The sequence below is a fragment of the Crotalus tigris genome, unplaced genomic scaffold (genome assembly GCF_016545835.1).
Source record: "Crotalus tigris isolate CLP2741 ecotype Arizona unplaced genomic scaffold, ASM1654583v1 scf7180000019173.45859301935:6455823, whole genome shotgun sequence".
Lineage (NCBI taxonomy): Eukaryota > Metazoa > Chordata > Lepidosauria > Squamata > Viperidae > Crotalus > Crotalus tigris.
Window position 1 is genome coordinate 1,813,647 of NW_024097414.1, and position 23,839 is coordinate 1,837,485.

The window sequence follows — 23,839 nt, forward strand, 5'->3', positions numbered from 1 at the left end:
CTCTGTTTCTGATTTGTTTCCTATTTATGTTTTTCCTTTCCAAGCTCTGATCTCTTTCAAGTAGCATCCTGGAAAGTACAACAGGAAGGGAACTTGGCAATCCTCTGGTCAAATTCTATGTTCAGAATTTGAGCCCACTGTGTCCATTTCATTCCAACCTTCTTCAAGCTGGCCACCATCCAGATGTATGGGTTCTCTCTCCCGTAATTCTCCAGCTCGTATGGTTGTTACTGAAGATTCTGAAAGTTGGAATCCACACACCATGTAGATTCACTTCTAGATGCTGTAACCCACCTTCTACAGCTTAATGAAGTCCATGAGTGCTGGCTTCAACTCCCATTGGTTCCACTAACCATAATGTCCAATGGCTCCCTCGGTATTGTTTGTCTAACAAATCTAGACTTAGAACACAAGAAGGCTGCTCTATGTCTTACAGTATTGGCCAGAAGCAGGTTCTTGAGATGTACTCTGGGTGGTTTTGTTGTTGTTAGTTGCAAAGTCATGTCTGACCCATCGCGACCCCATGGACAACGTTCCTCCAGGCCTTCCTGTCCTCTACCACCTTCTGGAGTCCATTGAAGCTCATGCCTACTGCTTCAGTGACTCCATCCAGCCACCTCCTTCTCTGCCGTTCCCTTCTTCTATTGCCCTCCATCTTTCCCAGCATTAGGCTCTTCTCCAGTGAGTCCTTCCTTCTCATTAGGTAGCCAGGAGATGGTGAGTTCTAAACCACTTTAGGCATGAAAGCTGACTGGATGACTGGCCAATCACCGGGAGATGGTGAGTTCTAGTTCCGCTTTAAGCATGAAAGGTAGCTGGAGACTTTGGGCCAATCACCGGGAGATGGTGAGTTCTAGTCCTGCTTTAGACATGAAAGCCAGCTGGGTGATTTTGGGCCAGTCCCCCTCTCTCTCAGCCCAGCCCACCTCAAAGGGTGGTTGTGGAGAAAATAGGAGGAAAAAAGGAGTACTACATATGTTTGCCACTTTGAGTTATTTCTAAAATCAATAAAGGCAAGATAATAAGATAGCTTTTTGCAACACGTTCCGATGAACAAAAAAACGAGGTTATATGTAAAGCACCTGCACTCCCGTATCTTTCCTTTTCCTGACCTACACAAAATACCATGATCCTTCCTCTTGAATTCCCTTTCTGGAAATAACTTCCTCTAAAAATCAGGGAAAAAGATCAAATATTCTGTCTGCAAACACCGTCAGCAGAGAGACTCCCAAGTCTTGTTATTGCATATTGCCAGTGAAACGCATCCGTCATGTTCCTCTTAAGATGCCGTTTGCAGCGTTAAAAAGAGAGAGAGAGAAAAAGGGGTTGGAATTAATAATCACTCCAGTCGAGGGTGAGCAGAGCTGGAGGAGGATTTTTTTACATCCATAATGGAGCAGGTTGGAAGTGTTTATTAAATTGCTTTTGAAGATGGTGCCAATTATTTTGCCATCTCCTGCGGGTGGTGGTGATGGCCCTGAGCCTGTCAAAACAAAAACGCCAATCCAGAGAAGAAGCCTATTTTTTATTTTTTAAAAAAATTGCATGATTCCCTCGTGGTGTGTGCGGTTCGAAAACCTGGATGATGAGTTGAAATCGTTCAAACAATGGACTTGGCAAAGCGGAAGGAGGCAGATTGGTCTTTTGGTCGCAACTATAACGGGCAGAGTGATCCTTTCCAGCTTGACACCAATTTGCAACATTCAGATGAACCGATACGTGACAGCTCGTTTGGAAAAGTTCAAAACACAGCCTTTGTTTTCTAATCCATTACGAGTTTTAATCTTCAGTTCAATTCAGGTTGGCTGGAGCGTTTTCTTTGGGGGGGGGGGATGATGTAACACAATGAGCCCAAAATTGCTGCCAAAGACAGGACAAGATAAGTTAACCTTTATTGTCATTTTTTTCTGGCACACAGTAAAAATGAAATACTGTTGCCTGCTCTCAAAGGAAAGTATATATCTACCCATACACATACGTGACACATATATACACATGCTATAGACATACCTATATATACACTCTACACCCATACATATGTTGTTCGTCCATCGATTTTGATGAAGACCTTGACATCTTGTGGGTTATGGGCCATCAACGATGTGTCCGTAGGTGGCTGATAAGACCGATGTTAGCACGGAATGTTCTGCTACATACTGAACAAAGAAATGTAGACACTGTTACTTCAGCATTTGCAGCTCTGGCTTTGCGGAGTGCTTGCTTTTCTTGTGCCAAGATTGTCCTTCTGTGTTCAGAACACCCATACGTATACATATGGTAGTTTATCCCAAAGGTGTTTTTTCAAGAGGCAACTGGACTTTCTTGTTTTTCTTTGGAGACGTTTCACTTCTCGTCCAAGAAGATTCTTGAACTCTGGCTGGATGGTAGGGAGTGGAAGGATTTATACTCCTTGCAGACAGCTGATCGTTTGCATCCTTTTAGAGAGTTGTTGATGCTATTGGAGGTTTACCCGTGTCCTCAGGGTCACCTGAGTGGTGCAAATGGGTCTGGAGCCTTCTTGGAACTGCTGAAAGGAATGTCAGTGTGTGCGTGTGATCAAAAACATCCCAACGGAGCTGCTTCAAAACTTCTTGGGTACGCCTAGCAGTGTGCGGGTGAGCATTATCGTGAACCAACACCACACTGGAAGTGGTGCCATAAAAAAGCCATAGGAAATGTGAAGATGCTGAAGGACTAACTGCTAGTGAAGTTCACGGAGCGTGGTTCGAGCCTCAATTCAGACGTCTACTGTGAAACATTGCGAAAACTCAAATGAGGCATCCATAACAAGCCGACTTCCGGTGTGGTGTTGGTTCACGATAATGCTCACCCATACACCGCTACACGCACACAAGAACTTTTGAAGCAGTTCCTTTGGGATGCTTTTGATCACCCCCTGAAGAACCCAGATTTGATGCCGAGCGACTACTACTAAGGAGTTTCAAATCTTGTAAAACGTTATGACAAGGGCCTCAATTTGAACGGCGACTACGTTGAAAAGTCATGTAGTTTTCTAACTTGTGTAATAAAAGTTCTGTATCTGCGAGTGTCTCAGTGATAACCCAACGGAGGTTTATTTCTGAATTGCCCCCGTATTTCAGTGGCCCTGTCTGAGCAGAGGAGCTTAAGAAGGCATCTTCTTTGCCACACGTCTGAGCGAGTTAACTTTCTCCTTTCAAAGCTACTTTGCCAAATCAGATCACTCATCTCTCCTGCTCCCCCCCCCCCATTTTCCCATTTATTCAGTTTGCAAATTAATCTTTCTCCTCTGACATCACTTTCCTGCTGTCTTGGCTTAATGAAAACAAATGAATTCACAGATCCATTTTAGTTCGCTGCCTCGTGTGGATTCATCGTTATCGTCTCTCAGTGCGAGGGCTCGTTCCAAACAAACAAATCAGGGTTGCTCCTGGGAAGGCAGCAATATGCAAAATATTAGGGATAAAAGGATTAGAAGTAAGAGGGAAGACGGATTTGGAGAAGGCACCCTCCGTGGTTTGTACTTGTACCGGAGGTTTGATAACTACAACGGCGATAATTGCTCTTTTAATTTCTCAGAATATCTGGGGGGAGGAGGAACAGGGGAGACAAACAAACTGGAGCTCCCAGCACCCCTAACCCCCAAGATTGCACTGCTAGGAATTGAAGCTTAGCATAAAACGTTCAACTTGGGTTAGTTCATTTGTGTATGCGTAATCTTTGATTTACGACCACGGTGGGAACTGGAACTTCCATTGCTAAACGATGTGATCGTTGAGTGGCACCTAATTTTACAACTGCTATCATGTCACTCCTAATCTTTCTTTTCTCTAGACTGGTCATATCCAATTCCTGTTTTTGTCTCCAGGCCCTTAATCATCTCGGTTGCTCTTCTTTGCACTTTTTCCAAAGTCTCAACATCTTTTTTGTAATGTGGTGGAACCGGTCTTTTTTTTTTTTTTTAAAGTCACATTCAATATTTCTGTCCCCAAAGACATGCGTGTAAGTGGATGAAATCTCTGAGGAGATTTTAAAGCTATTTCCCCCAGCTATTAATCTCTGTTTGCAAAATAATTCATGATCGAAGCGAAGCTAAGAACAAATTAAAGAACTGAATAGTAAGTTCATAGGGAAGACAGAAGATGGAATAATAATAATAATATAAAAACCTTGGAAGGGGCCTTGGAGGTCATCTAGTCCAATCCCCTGCTCAGGCAGGAAACCCTATACCATTTCAGACAAGTGGCTGTCCAGTCTCTTCTTTGAAAATTCCAGTGTTGGAACATTCACCGCTTCTGGAGGCAGGTTGTTCCACTGGTTAACTGTTAACTGCAGTGTTTTTTCCGCTCCAAATAATTCTAGCCAGCTTCATTGTATTAGGAAGCAATTTCATAGATGGCTTTTGCATGAATATGGGGTAGTCTATGCTAAAGGCAGTGATTCATAGCTAAAAGTGGCACCGAAGATAATGCCGGCTTCTGAGCCCTTCTTGGTATTAAATTATGTTTTCAAATGACACCAGCTCCCTTTGCAAAGCCGGGAGACGGATGAATGAAGTCCCTTGCCAATTGTTTTATCTCGGAATGCAGTTTTGATAATGACACGATGACCTTGTAGGAGCAAAGCAAAGGGAAAAGCAGAGACAGAAAGGGAGTAATTTATATGTGCAAAGGAAACACGCAATATACAAATCAGAGGAGAGATAAAGAGATCTCCAGACCAGCAGTGACGGTCCTCTTTCTGTGTATGTGTGTGTGTGTGTGTAGGGTGTGTGTGTTTGGGTGCCAGGAATATTATCACAAGACAGTCTAGCTCCTTTATCAAGCGCTGATGCTTGCATTCAAATCGTGTGCAGGCTTAAGCCACTCCAGTGGCAGGATGGAGGAGAAATGAATTTCTGAGCGATGAGCAATTGTGTTTTAAATCCATAGGAAATAGAAAAGAGAACGTTCTTGGCAACTGTGAAGTCTGCTCGACAGGCTAAAGCAGCATTCCGACAACATGCTAGGCTAAAGTCGGGTTCGCAGAGCCCACCAGCTGCCTAATTGCGGAGCCCATGCAAGGAAGTAGGATTCTCGTGGACATTTTAAAACGAGATTGTTAACGATTTAGTTTAAAACAAATGCCTTTCCAAAATAAGACAATGGCTATAGACGGACAGATGGCTATGAGGGTGGAAGAATCAACGCTCAATATAACATGAATGTCAGTTTTTAATGCCAGGAAGAAGGGATAACATACAGAATCTTGAGAACCAATTTAGGAACCTCACAGTCTTCATTTATTTAGGCATGGCAACTGTCATAAGTGCATGTCAGTTGCCAAGCGTCTGAATGTTGACCACATGATTAGGGAGATGCTGCAACGTTAGGTGGAAACTGGCCAGAAGCCACTTTTATCAGCGCCTTTCTAACTTTGAACGGTCACTTAACAAATGCTTATAAGTCGAGGACTCCCTATACTTCAACAATTTCAGCATTCTGTGTCATCTAAAGGCTGACTAGATGCCTCCACGAACTCCTTAAGTAGGGATTAAGGCGATCTCGCCCTGCTAAATTTTTGACAATTACTATTTTTTGATTTGATTTGATTTGGAGAATTTATGTGGCCGCTCACTCACTTTCAGTGACCCTGGCTGGTTTACAAAAAAAAGATTTAGTGAACTTTACTCTTGGGTTTTGGAAGGATCCCACCAATATCTGAACTATTGCTCAAGATTGATCGTTCCCAGCGCGTATGGAAGATTTTCTTGTCTCAATTATCCCCAGTCTAAATCTTTCTGAGTTTTCTAAGTATGACAAATATTGCATGATACCCTTTGTTTTAATCCAAAGGATTAAAGACTCTTTCTTCCCCCCCCCCCCAACCTTCCAGCTTTGAGCTCATTTCCATATTCCTCAATACTCGGGAGTGTTTACTTTTGAACACTGTCTAATTGGTAATATTTGCATTGTCTTGTTTATCTTTGAAATGCAGAATTAGCAGGGAGATGCTAATCCCTCTCTTGCCTTTATCAGTTATTTGCAAAATGGCTAATTTAGCAGCCCTGATTCACGTTTTATCAAGCAAGCAAGCAAGCAAGCAAAAACTACAGCAACTAGGAGAAAACAATAATGCATTGAATGCCAGCGCAGTGATTTCCCAGTTCTCGCCCTCCTGTTTGCAAATATTTTGTACACAGAGTCATTCAAGTTATGAGAGCTGGGGAAAAAAATGATAAGGGAGGAAAAGCAGCATTTGGTTCTCAAGTGGATCATTAGCATATCTCAGCTGAAATGCACTGCTTGGGCCGTGTGCGCCGGGCTGCACTAACAAGGATGTGCCTGAATTATTTGCTAATGAAAACAAAACGCACCAAGATTAATCCCTTCTGTTTTGAGGATGCCAGAGTACCAGGGAGCTCAGTTTTACTCGTCAGAGTTTCTGGTGTGGTTTGCAATTGGCACCATCTTCTGTGTTTGCAGTTAACGCTAGCTTCTGAGTTTGTAATTGACACCCTCTTCTTTGATTGCAATTGACACCCTCTTCTCTGATTGCAATTGACACCCTCTTCTCCGATTGCAATTGACACCCTCTTCTGTGTTTGCAATTGACACCCTCTTCTGTGTTTGCAATTGACGCCATCTTCTCTGTTTTCAAATAGTGCCATCTTCCATGTTGGCAATTGACGCCATCTTCTGTGTTGGCAGTTGATGCAAAATGAGGCTTGGAGAATCCGTATCCTGTTTCTTCCCCAACTAGAAGTCCAGAAGGAATGAAGTGGGGAATGTGTTTAAATGATCTGAGTGGGCAAAGTCCATCATCTGGCATCTTTTCTTATTTTGTGGATTTTTGAATGGGCAAATGGGTCCTTAAGACAGCTTCCCTTCTTCTGAGTTACCAAATCTGGCTTGCAAACCTCTCTATGGCCACCCAATGGCAGCAAAGTAATGCAGCAATCTCTACCTCTTTGCTGTCCTTTAGTGGTCATTTAGATCCATGCAGGCCTCCTCGTTCTACTTTCAAAAAAACCCCAAGAGCAAGCTTCACCCCTAAATTGCCCCAAAGCTAAAAGAAAAATTGGATCCAGCTTCTTCAGCCTCTTTTACTCCAAGAAGGCTGAGAGGGTTACAGTGGGGTTCGAGAGACTTGTTTGGTGCCCTTCACTGGTCTAGAGCCCTCAACTCCTTAACAGTCTTCAAGACATGGAAACACCACCAAATTCTGCTTCAATCTACAAAGCTGGATGTACAGTCTATCTCTATATATTTTTTCTTCTTACAACGCAATGGCCTCTTAAAACACCGGAGGCTGTAAATGCGTCTTATGTACACCCGAGGAAGGAATTTGGTGCAGATTATATTGAGCGCTCCAGGAGCTACAGAATATTGAGTTGAGGTGCAGATAAAAATCGTAATAAGCCCGGCTCTGATTTTTGAAGGCAGCAGCCAGCATTTGCGGCTTTTGACAGATGTGCAAAGCCAGGAAGCTGCTGAGCGAACAGTGGAAACCACCAGAGAGCTAAAAAAAAAAAAAAAAAAAACATTCAGAAGCACAAGTTATCTGATAAAGAGGCATAGATGGGGAACCGTGTACTTAAAAGTTGGTACGGTTTTTATTCCTCTTTTCCCTGGACACCCGTTTTGGCTGCATAAAAACCCCTCTTCCATTGCTGGCTGGGGGATCAGACGAGACCGGCAGATCGGTGCTTGTTTTGATTTCCGTCAATATGCTGTTACCCTGCTTTGGGGATGCGGCAGGCAATTAAAATAGTGGCTAAATTCAGTCGGGCGTTACAATTTCGGGCTCAAACCTTGGATGCTATCAGAGAATCACATCCTATCAGCCCACAGACCTGTAAGCCCCCGGTATAGGTGTTATATTCCGTTTACTTGATAAAGAGACAGAGAAGTTAGATTTTGTGCGATGGTGTGTTTACTTATTTGCTAAGTTTATTTGCTGCCTGTCTCGCCGGGAGCCTTCTTTAGGCGGCCAAATGTATTGGTAGTCCTTCACTTACGACCAGTTGCTTAGGGACTGAAGTTCCGATGGATCCCCTGAGAAGTATTTATGACCCAGTTCCGAAGTTCTGACAGCCATCCTCTCCCCATGGGTCATGTGATCGCATTTTGGATGCTCGGCAATTTGCCTGCATTTGCAGTCATTTCTAACATCCCACAGTCATGAGACCCCAATTTATGACTTTTTTTTTTTACCAAAAACTAACATTTACTTCCAGTTTCTAGCAAAAATGCCCCATAGAATAGAATAGAATAGAATAGAATAGAATAGAATAGAATAGAATAGAATAGACAGATTGTAAAACAGAATAGAATAGAATTAGAATAGACAGATTGTAGAATAGAGTAGAGTAGAGTAGAGTAGAGTAGAGTAGAGTAGAGTAGAGTAGAGTAGAGTAGAGTAGAATAGAAGCTGGAAGGGATCTTGAGGGTCTTCAAATCCAGCCCTCTGCTCAAGCAGGAGAACCTATACCATCTCAAACAGGTGATTGTCCAGTCTCTTCTTGAAAACTGATGGAGCACCCACAATTTCTGGAGGCAAGCTGTTCCACTGGTTGATTGTCCTCACTGTCAGGAAGTTTTTTTCTTAATTCCAGGTTGCTTCTCTCTTTGATCAGTTTCTAACCATTGTTTCTCGTCCTTCCTTCTGGGGCTCTGGAAACAACCTGACCCCCTCTGCCTTGTGGCAGCCCCTCAGATACTGGAACGCTGCTATCATGTCTCCCCTATTTCTTCTTTTCTTTAGACTGTCCAAACCCAAGTCCTGCAACCGTTCTTCGTTCTTTGTATGTTTTGGTCTCTAGGTCTTTGCTCAACTTAGTGAACAATGGATTAGTTTAATGACTACTGCAGTAGCTTAAGGATGCTGTCATTAAAAAAAAGGTCATTAAGGTTGTGTGATGATCTGCTTTATGACTGTCAAAGGCTCAATGACCGTCCTAAGTTGAGGATGGCTTGAATGCTTTTGTGGCTTTTACACATTTATTTGTTTTGGGACAGAGCTGTTCTAAATCAACCACCTAATTAAAAAAACAACCTATTTGCATTGCTGAATGTTATTAACGTTATCAATTTTATGTTCTTAGTGTTAATCTAATGTTATTAAAGAGGCCCCAGTCCTCCAGCTACTGTAATGCATTAGCAATCCCTAAAACTAAAATAAATAAAAAAAATAACAAACTCTCAACTACAGATAGGAACCCCGTTATGTTGCTTCTACCACTTTGACTGTGGGGTAAAACGAAACGCAATAGAAATATCAATAAACAACTTTAATGGGGTCTGACGGGGGATTGTCATTTAAACAAAATTAGCCTAACAACCTTCAGAGAGCAATAAATAATCAACATTTCTTTACTGTTTTGCTTAAGTCAAAAATGTGGTTTGACAGTTTCCACAAACATTAACAATAATTTTTTTTCCCCTTCAGGCACATCTTGATCATATCGTAAATAGATTTAGCATTGTGTCAAAGCTCCTTCCTCTCTAATTTGATGGCTCGCCAATGGCTCTGATGACTTATTGATGCTTGATCGATACCTTCTGATGGTTAGTAGATGTTTCTTTCAGGAGCATTGATGGATGGCTGGAAAGCAACTCTCTCTCTCTCTCTCTCTCTCTCTCTCTCTCTCTCTCTCTCTCTCTCTCTCTCTCTCTCTCTCCCTCTGTGTCTCTCTGTGTCTCTCTTCCTCTCTCTCTTTTTCTTCCTCTCTCTCTCTCTCTCTCTCTCTCTCTCTCTCTCTCTCTCTCTCTCTCTCTCTCTCTCTCTCTCTCTCTCTCTCTCTCTCTCTTTCTCTCTCTCTCTCCCTCCCTCCCTCCCACTCCCCTTTCAAAGTTGGAGCCAAAGCAGAGAGAAAGTTGGAGGGGGGGGGAGCTTGGTTGAAGGCATTAACAGTGAACCGTACAAAAATAGATTTTGTGATGGTCTCTGAGGTGTTTTGGTGAAGGCCTATGTGTCACGCATCAAAGATGTATCTTTTTGTGCCATTTCCCTATTTCTCATGTGACCAATAGCTAAAATCCAGATAAATAGGGGGAGAGGAATATCAATCAAATGAAGCTTCGGATGATTGGGTGGTAATTAATGATTTGGGACAAGACTGTGTGTTTTTTTTTTTTAAAGGTATCACCAAGGCATTCTAGAGGTCATTACATTTGTGTCAGGTGTTCCTTTGTGTGCAACATGTTAGGGGTTCAACAGGGTTGAACTGTGGGGTCCTTGGTGTTCTCTGAGTTTGGTGGTTTTCTTGCAGATGTTTCATGACCCAGCGAGGTAACATCATCAGTGCTGCTAAAAAGAGTTTGGCCTACAGGCAGATTTTCCCCCATTTGCATGCTTTATGAAGCATATGACACCCATAGGTGGTCCCGATGGAATAGAATACCTGTAGTTCAATGTTAAATTATGGGGTCCTTGATGCTCTCTGAGCTTGGTAGCTTTCTTGCAGATGTTACATGACCCAAATAGGTCTTAGAAGGGAATGAGATTGGGGGGAGAGGAGGAGGAGGAGGAGGAGGAGGAGGTCCTTGAAGGTCTATGAGTTTGGTGTTTGTTTTTTGCAGACATTACCAACGGATAAAGAGCTGGATCCAATAACAGCTTCCCGTGTTCTCAACAAAGATCTGTAAGCTTGTCAGTTGGTGACAAAGCACATGCCTTGAACATGAATGATCTTGAGTTCAACCTGAAGTATCTCCAAGTCAAATTGAAAGATCCTCTCTCAGAAATCCACGGAAAATCACCCCTAAGAAACGTTGCAAAGGTAAATATAAAGGTTTTCCCTGCCCAGTCGTGTCCAACTCTTGGGGGGGGGGGTGTCCTCATCTCTGTTTCTTAGCTGAGGGAGCCTATGTTGTCCGAAGATACTTCTGTTATCAATGGGCCAGCATGACTATATACCCAGGCGCACAGAACATCCCATCCCATCCAGGGGTGGGATTCAAATAGGTGAACAAGCGGTTCTCTGTGTGGATGCCGCTTCTGGAAGTCCATTCTGGGCCTGGGTAACAAAAAATTTAGCTACCGGTTCTGCCAAAGTGGTGCAAACCGGCTGAATCCCACCACAGGAAGAAAGGAAGGAAGGAAGGAAGGAAGGAAGGAAGGAAGGAAGGAGTGGTGGGATTCAAATATGTGAACAACCGGTTCTCTGTGTGGATGCCGTTTCTGGAAGTCCATTCCGGGCCCGGGCAACAAAAAATTAGCTACCGGTTCTGCCAAAGTGGTGCGAACTGGCTGAATCCCACCACTGGATCCCATCCCATCTTTTTCTGGAATTACCATGGAGTGGTTAACCCAAGAAAAGTTTTAACAGTGCCCGAAAACAGAAGCCATGAACGTAGGAAGAGAGATCGAAAAAGAAGCCGCTTTAGACCCACTAAGTATAGGAGATGTTCTTGTGAGGTGGGCGTGTTGGTGGATCACCACCAGGCAGCTTAGCTTCTATGTATATTCGGGTCCGCGATGGATTTTAATAACTCCAGAAGCAAATTTGGATAGACGGCCAGCCACGCATTGTCAAAGCAGAGGAATGCTTTAAAAAAAAAAATTAAATGTTTTATTTATAGTGAGTTAATAAAGGAGCAGAGTGGGCTACGCATGAAAATGCCAGTCCCGAAATAAATTTGGAAAAATGGTTCTTGCAGAACCATTTTTGCAACGCTGGATGGCTTGTCCGCTTCGGGCTGTATTCTCTGAGATGGGGGCTGTTTTTAAATTTAAACTAGTCGGTCCGGCCCACACTTCCAAACTTGAATGCTTCCAAGTGTGTCGTTTATTTATTTTAAGCAGGCGAGCGAAATCGGGTTCCAGATTAATAGAAGTTCTTGTGCTTTTAGGAGGCCGGTGGAAGACTGTTTCTCCTGCGTGTACAGATAGACTTTGACTTACAGGCATTTATTAGCAATGGTCATGGCCGCCTTGAAAAAAAGGGGCTTATGATTGGTTCTTACGCTTACAAATGTCACAGCATCCCCATAGTCCTGGGAGCAAAAATTGTGTGCTTGGAAATTGGCATGTATTTAGGACGGTCACCGTGTCCCGGGTTACGTGATCCCCTTTTGCGACCTTCTAACAAGCCAACTCAACGGGGGACGCCAGGGTCAACACTGCTAACATCGGATGTTTTGGCATTGACAAGAGATGGAGATGCAGCCATGTTCTTCTTTTCGCTTTTAGAGCTAGATGATGCTGGGGAGAGGGGGGGATGTGCAGCCAAACCAGGGGTAGGCAACCTCGACTCTTTTATGACTCATGGATTTCAACTCCCAGAATTCCTGAGTCAGCTGACTCAGGAATTCTGGGAGTTGAAGTCCACGAGTCATAAAAGAGCCGAGGTTGCTTACCCCTGAGCTAGACATAACAATACTGAACTTAGCGTGAGAATCAAGGTCATTGAAATAAGAGATGATAAGAAGGAGAAAGCCTGCACTTTAAACTAATTGGGGAATGTGATTTATGACTGTTAATTGGAGGAGGGAATTGTGCTCAAGGAGGGGGGGAATTCAGTTTTTGGCTTCGATTATGTTAGTGCCGATGCTATGCTACTTGAATAGAGATTCTTTAAGGTAAACAATGCCTCAAAGTTCTTTGAAGAGTTTCATCTGTCGTAACCATGACAGCCAGATTCACTTAACAACCAGGCTACTAACTGAGCAACTGAGGTAATTCCCTTAATAACTGTGGCAAAAAAGGTCGTACAATGAGGCAAAATTCACTTAACAACTCTCTCACTTAGCAAGAGAAATTTTGGGCTCAATTGTGGCCGTATGATGAGGACTACCTGTAAGAAAAAAAAAAACCCAGAAGCCTCTTTCACAAGGGGATAAGGAGTGTTAGAGACTGGACAGCTTTGTGTCTGAAATGATATAGGGTTTCCTGCCTGAGCAGGGGGTTGGAGTAGATGACCTCCAAGGTCCCTTCCAACTCTGTTATTCTGCAATAGTGTTTTTTTAATGAATTCCTACAAAAGGAAGCTGTTGGCTGTGACTCCCAGCACACACTCGGGAAGACAGCACCTTCTAGCAGACAACGGCACAAAGAACATGATGTGTGGTTGGTGCCTTCCTCCTTAACTCTCCCAGAGTCATTCTTTTTTTTATGATTATTATTATTTACAGCTTTCCCAATTACAAAGACAAGATGAATTTATTACCACGAAAGGCCATGACGAATTGACGTTAAGCGGTCTGTAATCCATGAGTAATATGGAGTGAAATTTATGTTAAGGATGAGGCACAGACACCCTATATCTTTAGCAACCTTTCAGCGATAAAAAGGGGAGGAAATATGGCTCGCTTTATGAAGGCAATATCACAAAGCAGAGGCATCTCCATCCTTCTTCTCGTCATCCATTACCGCAAAATTAATGTCCGGATTAGAAAAGGAAAATAATTAGGTCTATCGGTCAGCAATTGCGTCCTTCTTTGACCCTCTCGTGTTCTTCAAGGATACCCAAAATATTTATAAGGTCCATCTTTGGAAGAGGATGATTTGGGAGAGGTCTTGAATTGTTTCCAAACCAAGATAAAACGCTCTTGTGGTCAAATAAAATAAAATAAAATAAAAAATGGAGCAAAAATGCACTTCTCAAAATATTTTTCTAATAGATCGTAGGGCAAAACTACGACCTGAGACTGTCAAGCATGGAAATCAGGAAATCCAAGCTGTTCAAATGAATGTAAGGATTTATTGCAAGCTGAAGCTCTCTGCAAGAATCTGAACTACTAATGGTCAAAGCAAATTGGTGGTAGAGAAGAGTCAATGGAATTCAAGGGGGGCTGGAGTTAGATCTCTCGTGAGTGCAAAGGGACTCAAAACTCATGACCCGTTTGACTCCTCTCTCGGGCTCAGCCTAGTCATCTCCAACAGAGTCCATGTTATCTGAAGGGCCTCCTGTCTCCTGCTGGTTCTGTCCATCCAGTAAGAGTCAACAGAGTGGACCAATGCCAGTTCCCCCTGCTTGAAGAGTTCAATTAACTGTTCTATTTCTTAAGCCTGTATACATGAATCTTCTCAGACTGATGGTTTGCGCTTGGGTGAGCCTAGATAAGGTTCAAGGGAATTCAGCAGAGGTGGGACTTCATCCTCTTGGTATCATTATTATGATTATTATCCTTTATAATTATGGTTTGTATTATTTGTTTTTTGCATGTAAACTGAGAATTTATGCATGGGAGACAAATTCCTTATGTATCAAACACATTTGGTCAAGAAAGTATTCTATTCTATTCTATTCTATTCTATTCTATTCTATTCTATTCTATTCTATTCTATTCTATTCTATTCTATTCCATTCCATTCCATTCCATTCCATTCCATTCCATTCCATTCCCCATTGCATCTATTCTATTCTATTCTATTCTATTCTATTCTATTCTATTCTATTCTATTCTATTCTATTCTATTCCATTCCATTCCATTCCATTCCATTCCATTCTCCATTGCATCTATTCTATTCTATTCTATTCTATTCTATTCTATTCTATTCTATTCTATTCTATTCTATTCTATTCTATTCTATTCTATTCCATTCCATTCCACTCCACTCCACTCCACTCCACTCCTGTTTGTGACTACGTAGAGACTCTAAACTGATTCCTTACTTGACTCCTCCCCCTGGCTCAGCCAGTCTCTCTTCTACAGTCCTTGATCAAACAGTCCCATCTTTTGGGATCTAGGGACCGTTCCTTCTTTGTTGCAGCACCTACCCTCTGGAATGAGGTTCCTCCTGAGATCATGACATCCCATGTTGGTCTAGGACTGTAAAAAAGATTGGATTCGATTTGTATGTGGGTGTACATGTGTGCCTGTGAGTGTAAGCAGATGATCTCTCGCACGTCTCAACTCTGAACACCAGGATAACCAATCTGAGAATGGACAAATTTATTATTGACTGCTGCAGTCCAGGGATTGCACTAGCTTAACGGAGGAAAGGAATGAAATCCTATTTGTTGCTGCTCTTGTAAAACCTCTGGGATCAGAAGTCATTCTTGATCTCTGCTATAGACTTGTTCTCCCCCCCCCCCTTATCCCCAAATGATGCTAAGCCTATTTTATAGTCTAGGCCAGAGCTGTTGCTGTTTCCTTCTTCAGCACGGCAGCAAGCTTGCCAGCTTGATTTGTTTATTTATCAAATTTATATGGCCGCCTGCCTCATAAATGTGACTCTGAGCAACATACAATAAAACGATTGAAAATAAAACCCGAAGAACCGGTAAACCATAAAGACATAAATACAGATAGTCCTTGACTTATGAGCCCAAAGTTTCTGTTGCTAAGTGAAGGGAACCACTGCAGTTGTTAAATTAGTAGGGTGAGACATTTGTTAACTGAGCTTTGCCCTGTTTTGCAACTTTTTTTGCCGCAGTTGTTAAGCTAGTAACACGGTTGTGAAGTGAACCTGGTTTCCCCTTTGTCTTTGCTTGTCAGAAGGTCGCAAAAGGGGATCACATGACCCCAGGACACGGCCACCATCATAAAAACGAGTCAGTTGCCAAGCACCCGAATTTTGATCACGTGATCACGGGCATGCTGCAATGGTCATACATGTAAAAAATGGTCACAAGTCCATTTTTTCGCTGCCATTGTAACCTTGAACAGTCACTAAAGAGGGGGACAACTCATATTTGTTTTCCCTGTCAAAACCATTTCCCCTCTTCCCCCCCAATTTCCCAAACCGAGATTCCCAGATGTCAAGTACTAATTGACTCATTCAATTATGTCAGAATTAACTTGCCGCTTTGCACGTGGCCAATGTACAACTGAATACAAATTAAATCACAGTGATTTGACGGGGATGGCTGGCTCACCAGAGAATTACAGAAAGGACGTTACAAAAGTGGAGAGCAGCTGATGACGCTCGTGCAGGATGAAAATCGCTCAATCTCTCGGTTCAGATTGGGAAAGGGATCCGATCAATGATTCCGACTCTCAGGACCGGTTTTAACGATCGCTGTTGATGATGGTCCTCAGAGTGGTGCAACTGTAAAAGGTCAAAATTGTGATTAGCCATGATAAATGGATCTTTGTGAGTCTATCAGTTCTGCTTGCTAATGAAGTGTTCTGGTTCCTGTCCAGTTTGCAAATCACCAATGAGCTGCATTGGTAATAATAATAATTTAAAAAGGCATTCAAAGCTTTGGCTCCAATAGAAAATACAGTGCTCCTAATTAGAACATGGAACGTAGAATATTAGGAAGGGACTGTATCATTTCAGACGAACAGTTGTTCTATAGAAGAACAGGCAGAGACCGGGGGTGGAGTTAAGCGAGTCATCAGCCTAGAATTGTTATGTCCCCACAAACAGTCTCAGTCTGACCTCTTTTGCATTTTGTTGACTTCATCTAATTTGAACATAGAACATAGAATAACAGCGTTGGAAGGGAAGGACATAAAAAAATCAAGATAGTAGCTATAGGTCAGGGGTCTTCAAACTTGGCCCTTTTATGACTTGTGGACTCAACTCCCAGAATTCCTCAGCTAGGCATGCTGGCTGAGGAATTCTGGGAGTTGAAGTCCACAAGTCATAAAAGGGCCAAGTTTGAAAACCCCTGCTATAGGTGCACCATCCTAGCCCCGCCCCTTTTTACACAGGCCATGTTTTTTGGACCCCCTAGAGATTCCTCCCCCCAAGAGTACATTTGACAATTGAATGGGTAATGTTGTACTGTCTGGGTGCCAGGAGGAACACAATCTACATCTCATCTTTGGCTGGTCTACCAGTCGCTTATAGACCTTGCACTATAATGAGAGTTGGTTTGTGTTCCCTGTTGCATGAGAATCAAAAGAGCAAAACTGTTCAGAATGGGGGTCTCGTGGTCCCCTCATTAATACCTCCTGAAGGTAAAAAATAAATAAAAGTTATTAGTTGCAAAAGGGAGAGATTACTATCTCGCATTAATGTCCAAACCGTAAATGTGCCACTTGCTATTGACTTGGATTGGATTTATGCCTAGACAAAATACAATTAGGGTGCTTATTTTAGTTAAGCCTGCCGTTTTGGATTCTGTCATTTCTTCATTTAGTTACAGGGACTCTCTGGACGATTCTAAAAATTCAAAGTTGGTTGGGCAGAGCGTTAATAAATGACTCATCCAGAGTCTAAAATAAACCTATATGGGCGACCCCATCAGCCAGCGTGAGAGGCGGGTTGGTGGTGGCCATCAGGTTGGTTGGGGCCAACCTCACATGGGGGGGAGATGTTCCAGAAGGCAAGAACAACAGCAAAGAAGTCCTTCCTCCTGGACTCCACCAGCCAGAATAACTGGACCTGCAGCATACTTCCTCTGGACAATCCCACCAGGATAAGATGCTCCTTCCAGTAGCCTGGACCCCTGCCATGGAGGGCTTTAAAGGCGATGGCCAAGACCTTGAGTCCCACCTGGAAGCACACCGGCAGCCAGTGCAGTTCGCAAAGCAGTGGTATTACAGGGGCCATTCTTGCCCCCCCCCCCAAAAAAAACTCCCTGCGCTGCCAAACTCTGCACCAGCTATAGTTTCCAGGTGCTGTTCAAGGGTAGCCCCATGTGGAATGCATTACAGCGGTCCAACTGTGTGATGATCAGGGACTGAGCTACTGAGCACAAGGAAATCCTGATCCATAAAGAGTCTGTTTTGCAGATGAGGGCCTTCCTGGGTGAGCTTCTTCCATCTCCTGCTTGCGCCAGGTGCCACCCCATTCCAGATTGTATCTTGGCAAAGGGAGATTATTATTATTATTATTATTATTATTATTATTTAGGGAACGGAGCAATGAGTTACTAACCCTGCTGTATATATATTTTTTATTGGCTGTGGAAACAGGTAGATGCAGCCAGCCAACTGTACTGGCAATTCAACAAAACATCACACTGGGGAAATATTAAAAGCTTTTAAGTTGGCTGTCGAGAAGTGAGACCATCCAATTTTGAAAGCAGAGCATTTGTCTTATAAATGGAAGAACTTCAACAGAGATAAATTCCTTTAGCTAAGTTTGTTGCTGTCCCCAAATCTTTGGCTATTAATCCTGGCTTGGCTTTGACGCTTCTGGGGATTTGGCTGAATTCAGATCAATTTATGCCATTGTTGTGTTGCAAAAACCGCTCCGTTCAATGTGCGCATTGGCTTAGGATCTCAGCTGTCTGCTGGAGGAGGGAAAAAACATTATCTTGATTTATGATCTCGGCTGGTCACGGAGATGATGACACAACTCTGCTCTCTGGAAGGGTATCAGTTTTGAGAGATTCGTAATTTAAGGTGTACGTGTTAAATATTGAACCTTTCAGCGCTGAATCTTGGAAGGAGAAGAAATGAGGAATTGGTTACATGCCATTCTTAGATACTGTGCTGTTGGGAAGTAAGGGAAACTGTAACCCAGGATCAGCTAAAGATGATAATTAAAAAAAAAAACAGTAGCTGATTTCTCATGATATATTAGAGTACTGCAGGAATCCAGAGATAATGGTTAGCTTATAATTGACAGTTCAGTGTGTGCTGTTATTAAGAGTTCTTTTAAGAACCAGCTGACTCCTTAAATGGAACTTCTGGAGCTTTCATTGCTGATCCACTCTATCCTCTTGATCTCTGGATTGTTCTTGGAAGGTGCCTTGGATTCTCACTTGGCTGGTTGCCTCACTTTTTGTATCCAAACTTGCATTTGACTTCCAGTCTTGCTTACACTAGAGCAGGGGTGTCAAACTCGCCGTGTCACGTGACGTGTCACAACATATCACAACTTTTTTCCCCTTGCCGGACTGGGGTGGGTGCGGCTTCCGCGTGTCACATCCAGCTCGTGGACTGGCAGTTTGATGGTGAATGTTGGTCTGCTCTTCAGCTTCTTGATTTCGTCAAACGGACGAGAGAGAGAAACTCCTGCAAAAAACTTCCCTTTTATACTCAGACTCTTAAAGGGATACACACGCCTGCTGAGTCATTCCTATTATTGCATCATCCTCATTTCATTACATCTTTACATAAGCTGCTTAGCTGTTAAATCATTAAACCTTCCTGGCTGGGGGAAGAATGAAGCGATGGAACAGCTTACCTCCTAGAATTATGAGTGCTCCATCATTGGAGACTTTTAAGCAAAGCCTGGGTAACATTTGAGTGGGATGGTCTGAAGATTGCTGAACAAACACAGGTAGACTAGAAGACCTCCAGGTTCTTTTCTAATGCTTTGACTCCATGAGTGTAAGTAGCACGGAGTTTCTCTTCAGACTGGGATATTGCCTGCACAACATTTGTCCAGTGGTTTAGCCATGACACAGAATTACAACAGACCCCTACACAAAACCTCAACAGTCTTCTAGATATTTTGGGCTGCAGTTCACATAAAAGCCAATGATCAGAGGCTCGTGGGAGCTCTATTCTAAACATCTGGAGGGCATCAGACTTCTTATTTTTCTCGAAATGGACATGCCTGTCAAAGACCAGAATGAATAAGAAACACTTGCCTTATGGGTGAGATTATCTGATAATTAAAAAGTCAACCAATCTGAGTTAAGGGTGTGGATTAATTAGCTAGATCACCAGCAAAACCAATTTGCCTCGTAATTGCCTTTAATCCAGGCTGTGCTAGATTTTATTGTTTCTCTAAAGCTTGTCTGAATGAAATCCCTGTTAATTATCCTCCAGCAGAACAGATTCTGATTTCTCTGCTTTTCTTGTTATGATTTATCTTATTTGTAAACAAATTAATGTCTTTGGCAGTGCAAGAAACTGTGGGTTTGGAATATTTGCAAAGTCGGAAACAAAAAAAAAAAAAAAAGACACACGAAAGACAAACACACCATATTTCTGAGATGGCTTTTGGTTTTGGTGAGACTTATTCCTAAATAATCGCCGGCAGGACTTGAATCCGTGCCAAGATTGAATAATGTAGTTTTATTTATTTTTTCTCAGCCCCGACCCTGAGAGTTGAAATCAATGACAGTACTGATTGATGGGTACGAAATGAAGGAATGATTTTACCCATTTTGAGTTTCATCAGCTCTTCTCATCTTTTACCTTCTTTCTTTGCGCTTCCGATAAAGAGTAATTGCCATCTCACCACCGTGATTTAATTTGCATTCAGTTGTAAATTGGCCATGCTTAAAATGGCACCTTAATTCTGACATCATTTAGGGAATCAATTAGTATTGACATTTGGGGATTCCTGGGAAATTGGAGGGAGGGAGAAATGATAGCAGTGTTGCAATATCTAAGGGGCTGCCACAAAGAAGAGGTGGGGGGGGGTCAACCTCTTTCCCAAAGCACCTGAAAGCAGGGCAAGAAACAACAGATGGAAACTAATCAAGGAGAGAAGCAACCTAGAACCTAGGAGAAATTTCCTGATAGTTGGAACAATTAACTAGTGGAACAGCCCGCCTTCAGACTGTTCCAACACTGGAAGTTTTTAAGAAGAGACTGGACAACCATTTGTCTGGAATGGTATAGGATCTCCTGCCTGAGCGGGGAGTTGGACTAGATGACCTCCAAGTCCCTTCCATCTACTCTACTCTACTCTACTCTACTCTACTCTACTCTACTCTACTCTACTCTACTCTATTCTATTCTATTCTATTCTTCTTTAGGATTGACTGATTGGATCTCCTTCCACTCCAAGGGACTCTCAAGAGTCTTCTCCAACATACCAGGCATTATAAATACCATATTTTTTAAAGCAGGAGGTCCACATGAAAATGTTTTTTTTCATCCTCTCGCTAATGGGGGAAAGCAGCTTTATTATGCTCGCTTCTATTTGGAATGTGGGTATTCTCACAAAATGGCTGACATTGGAAACTGAGTCTCACAATGCTGATGAAATTGGAACATTCTAGTTTATCATCATCATCATCATCATCTTTTCTTTGTTCCTTTTATTTCTTCTCAAATTGCTTTGGATGCATTGTGAACTGAATTATCTATCCCCACTTATGGTTTCCCTGGGCAAAATCTCTTCTGGATTCCTTCTTTGGATAAACAGATACATTTTCAAACTGCCATCTGCTAAAAGCAGGTCTCCATCTCTCAAGGCTTAAACGAAACAAACAGACACACAACAACAACAACAACAACAACGAAAAGTTTGGCTTTATCACCAACTCTGAATTCCATAAAGTCCATGCCAACAAACTGGAACAATGTTTGAGCATCCATCCAAAACCGCTTCTTCTTCTTCTTCTTCTCCTCCTCCTCCTCCTCCTCCTCCTCCTCCTCCTCCTCCTCCTTCTTTAATGTTTGGATCGAGGCTTAAAATTCAGACGTGATGCTGTTTGTTCATGCTAAAATATAGATGAGATGCAAAGCAACACGTGCTGGTGGTGTGTTGAATTGTGAAACGCTTCAAGGAAATGGACACCATGAATATTAATAAAGAAAGACGATTGCTATAAATATAGAATTGTAGCAGAGGGTCAGAGGGCTACAGCACCTGGCAAGGGTGAAAATAAACAAATCCTTTTCCTCAACTGCCTTTTAACAATCCAGAGACTGCTTGAAATGAAGTGCTTGAGCTATTTTAAAAAATAATAATAAAGTGCCGTTTAATGCAAAGAATGCATTAGAACGGCACTTCTTGGTTTTCTTTTTACAGCTGAGAGGGTTGGTGAGTTTCTCCACCCAACCAAATCTGATGCTTGATATTTGCTTAATGTGGAATATAGTACCACTTGCTAGTGCCACTTTATAATGCCTTGGTAAGATCACACTTGGAGTATTGCATCCAGTTTTGGTCACCATGATACGAAAAAAATGTTGAGACTCTGGAAGGAGTGCAGAGAAGAGCAACAAAGATGATCAGGGGACTGGAGGCTAAAACATATGAAGAACAATTGCAGGAATTGGGATGTCTAGTCTAGAGAAAAGAAGACCAGGGGTGACATGATAGTAGTGTTTCAATATCTCAGGGGCTGCCACAAAGAAGGGGGAGTCAAGCTATTCTCCAAAGCGCCTGAAGGCAGGACAAGAAGCAATGGATGGAAACTAAGCAAGGAGAGAAGCAACCTAGAACTAAGGAGGAATTTCCCGACAGTGAGAACAATTAATTGGTAGAACAGCTTACCTCGAGAGGTTGTGGGTGCTTCAAAACTGGAGGTTTTAAAGACGAGATTGGACACTCATTTGTTTGAAATGGTATGGGGGTTTCCTGCTTGAGCAGGGGGTTAGACTAGAAGACCTCCAAGGTGCCTTCCAACTGTGTTATTGGTTTACAGGTAGCTCCTAGTTAATGACAGTAAATGAGACTGGAATTCCCATCTTTAAGGCATCTGGCTATAAGCCATCGTGTCACATAAGATTTTCTCTGTTTAGCCAAACAAGAATACCATAATGATAAAAGAGAATATTTGTAGCTCAGGGCTGAAGTGAGGGATCCTTGGTAATCACTGAGCTTGGTTGTTTTCTTGCAGACATTTTATTACCCAACTAGGTAACATTATCAGTGGGGTTATTTCCTTCTAGCACTGATGAAGTTACCTATTTGGGGTAATGAAACCTCTGCAAAAAAAACAACAACAACCAAGTTCAGTTCAGAGAGCACCAAGGACCCCACAGTTCTCCTCCTCCTCCTCCTCCTCCTCCTCCCATACCCCACTCCCTTCTAGAACTGATGAAGTTACCTACAGTAGTCGGAGCAATGAAACGTCTGCAAAAAAAAACAACAACCAAGTTTGAAGAATACCGTGTCAGAGAATACGAGTAGACAAATGTTTCATTGGCTAGACAATGGAAAGCCCAGGGTTGTGTGCAGATCAGATGGCAAATGGGGATGTTGTGGGCGGTCATGTGACTCCATAGAGGAGCAGCTGCTTGATGAGAAGGTTTGACAATAAAACCACAAGCATCCCATTTGATGTAATTTATTCAATTTCATATGCTCTTTATCCCATTTGCCATATGCCACGGGATATAAATGTCCTGTGTACATTCCGTGTGTTTTCCTTAGTTGACAATGTGCTGATCTCACATACATGCTATAAAATAAATTAAAATCAAGTTCCAACGTTGATGGGGATATTTATAACAGAGCTAGTCAACCTTGAACTCTCTCCCTCTCTTTTTTTTTTAGTGGCTCCAGTATTTTTCCTCAATTCTCCTGGCTTGAAAATCAGTTTTGCGGTTTCCCACTGTGTTTCAGTCAGGACACACACACACACACACACACACACACACACACACACACACAATGTGTTTGCCCCCAAATAGGCTGAATGGTTTAAAAGAACATAAATAAAAACTTCAAACTCCCAGGAAGCAAAGAAGCAGAAAATCGGATCCCCGCCCACGAGTGATATACTCTTAAATACTTTGCCTCTTTGCCACACTCATCACAGCTCCTGTCTAACAAATGGTTGTGCATCTCTGATCTTGTGAGTTGGAAGCCAAACATTGCTGAGATGAGAGAATTTTGCTTTCTGAGAACAACCCATGCCTGGTACACCAGTATGAAAACACAATCCCTATTAATCTCCAAGATCACGTGAACTATTAATACCACTTTACAATACCTTGGTAAGGCCACACTTTGAATACGGCATCCAGTTTTGGTCACCATGATGTAAAAAAGATGTTGAGACTCTAGAAAGAGTGCAGAGAAGAGCAACAAAGATCATCAGGGGACTGGAGGCTAAAGCATATAAGGAACGGTTGCTGGAATTGGGTCTATCTAGTTTAATAAAGAGAAGGACGGTGATAGCAGCGTTCTAATATCTCAGGGGCTGCCCCAAAGAAGAGGGAGTCAAGTTATTCTCCAAAGCACATGATGGCAGGACAAGAAGCAACGGATGGAAACTAACCAAAGAGAGAAGCAACCTAGAAGTAAGGAGAAACTTCCTGGCAGTGAGAACAATTAACCAATGGAACAACCTGCCTCCAGAAGCGATGAATGCTCCAACACTGGAAGTTTTTA

The 23,839-nt window shown here is 42.5% G+C and overlaps 1 long non-coding RNA gene across 1 annotated transcript in view; it reads left to right on the forward strand.

Annotated features, from left to right (window-relative positions):
- Positions 1-9,407: 9,407 nt before the first annotated feature.
- Positions 9,408-23,839, forward strand: part of LOC120315869 — a 75,091-nt gene continuing 60,659 nt past the window's right edge. Inside the window, exons 1-2 of the long non-coding RNA XR_005558805.1 lie at positions 9,408-9,527; positions 10,542-10,741. This is a non-coding gene — a long non-coding RNA (uncharacterized LOC120315869). The remainder of the gene's footprint in view (positions 9,528-10,541; positions 10,742-23,839) is intronic.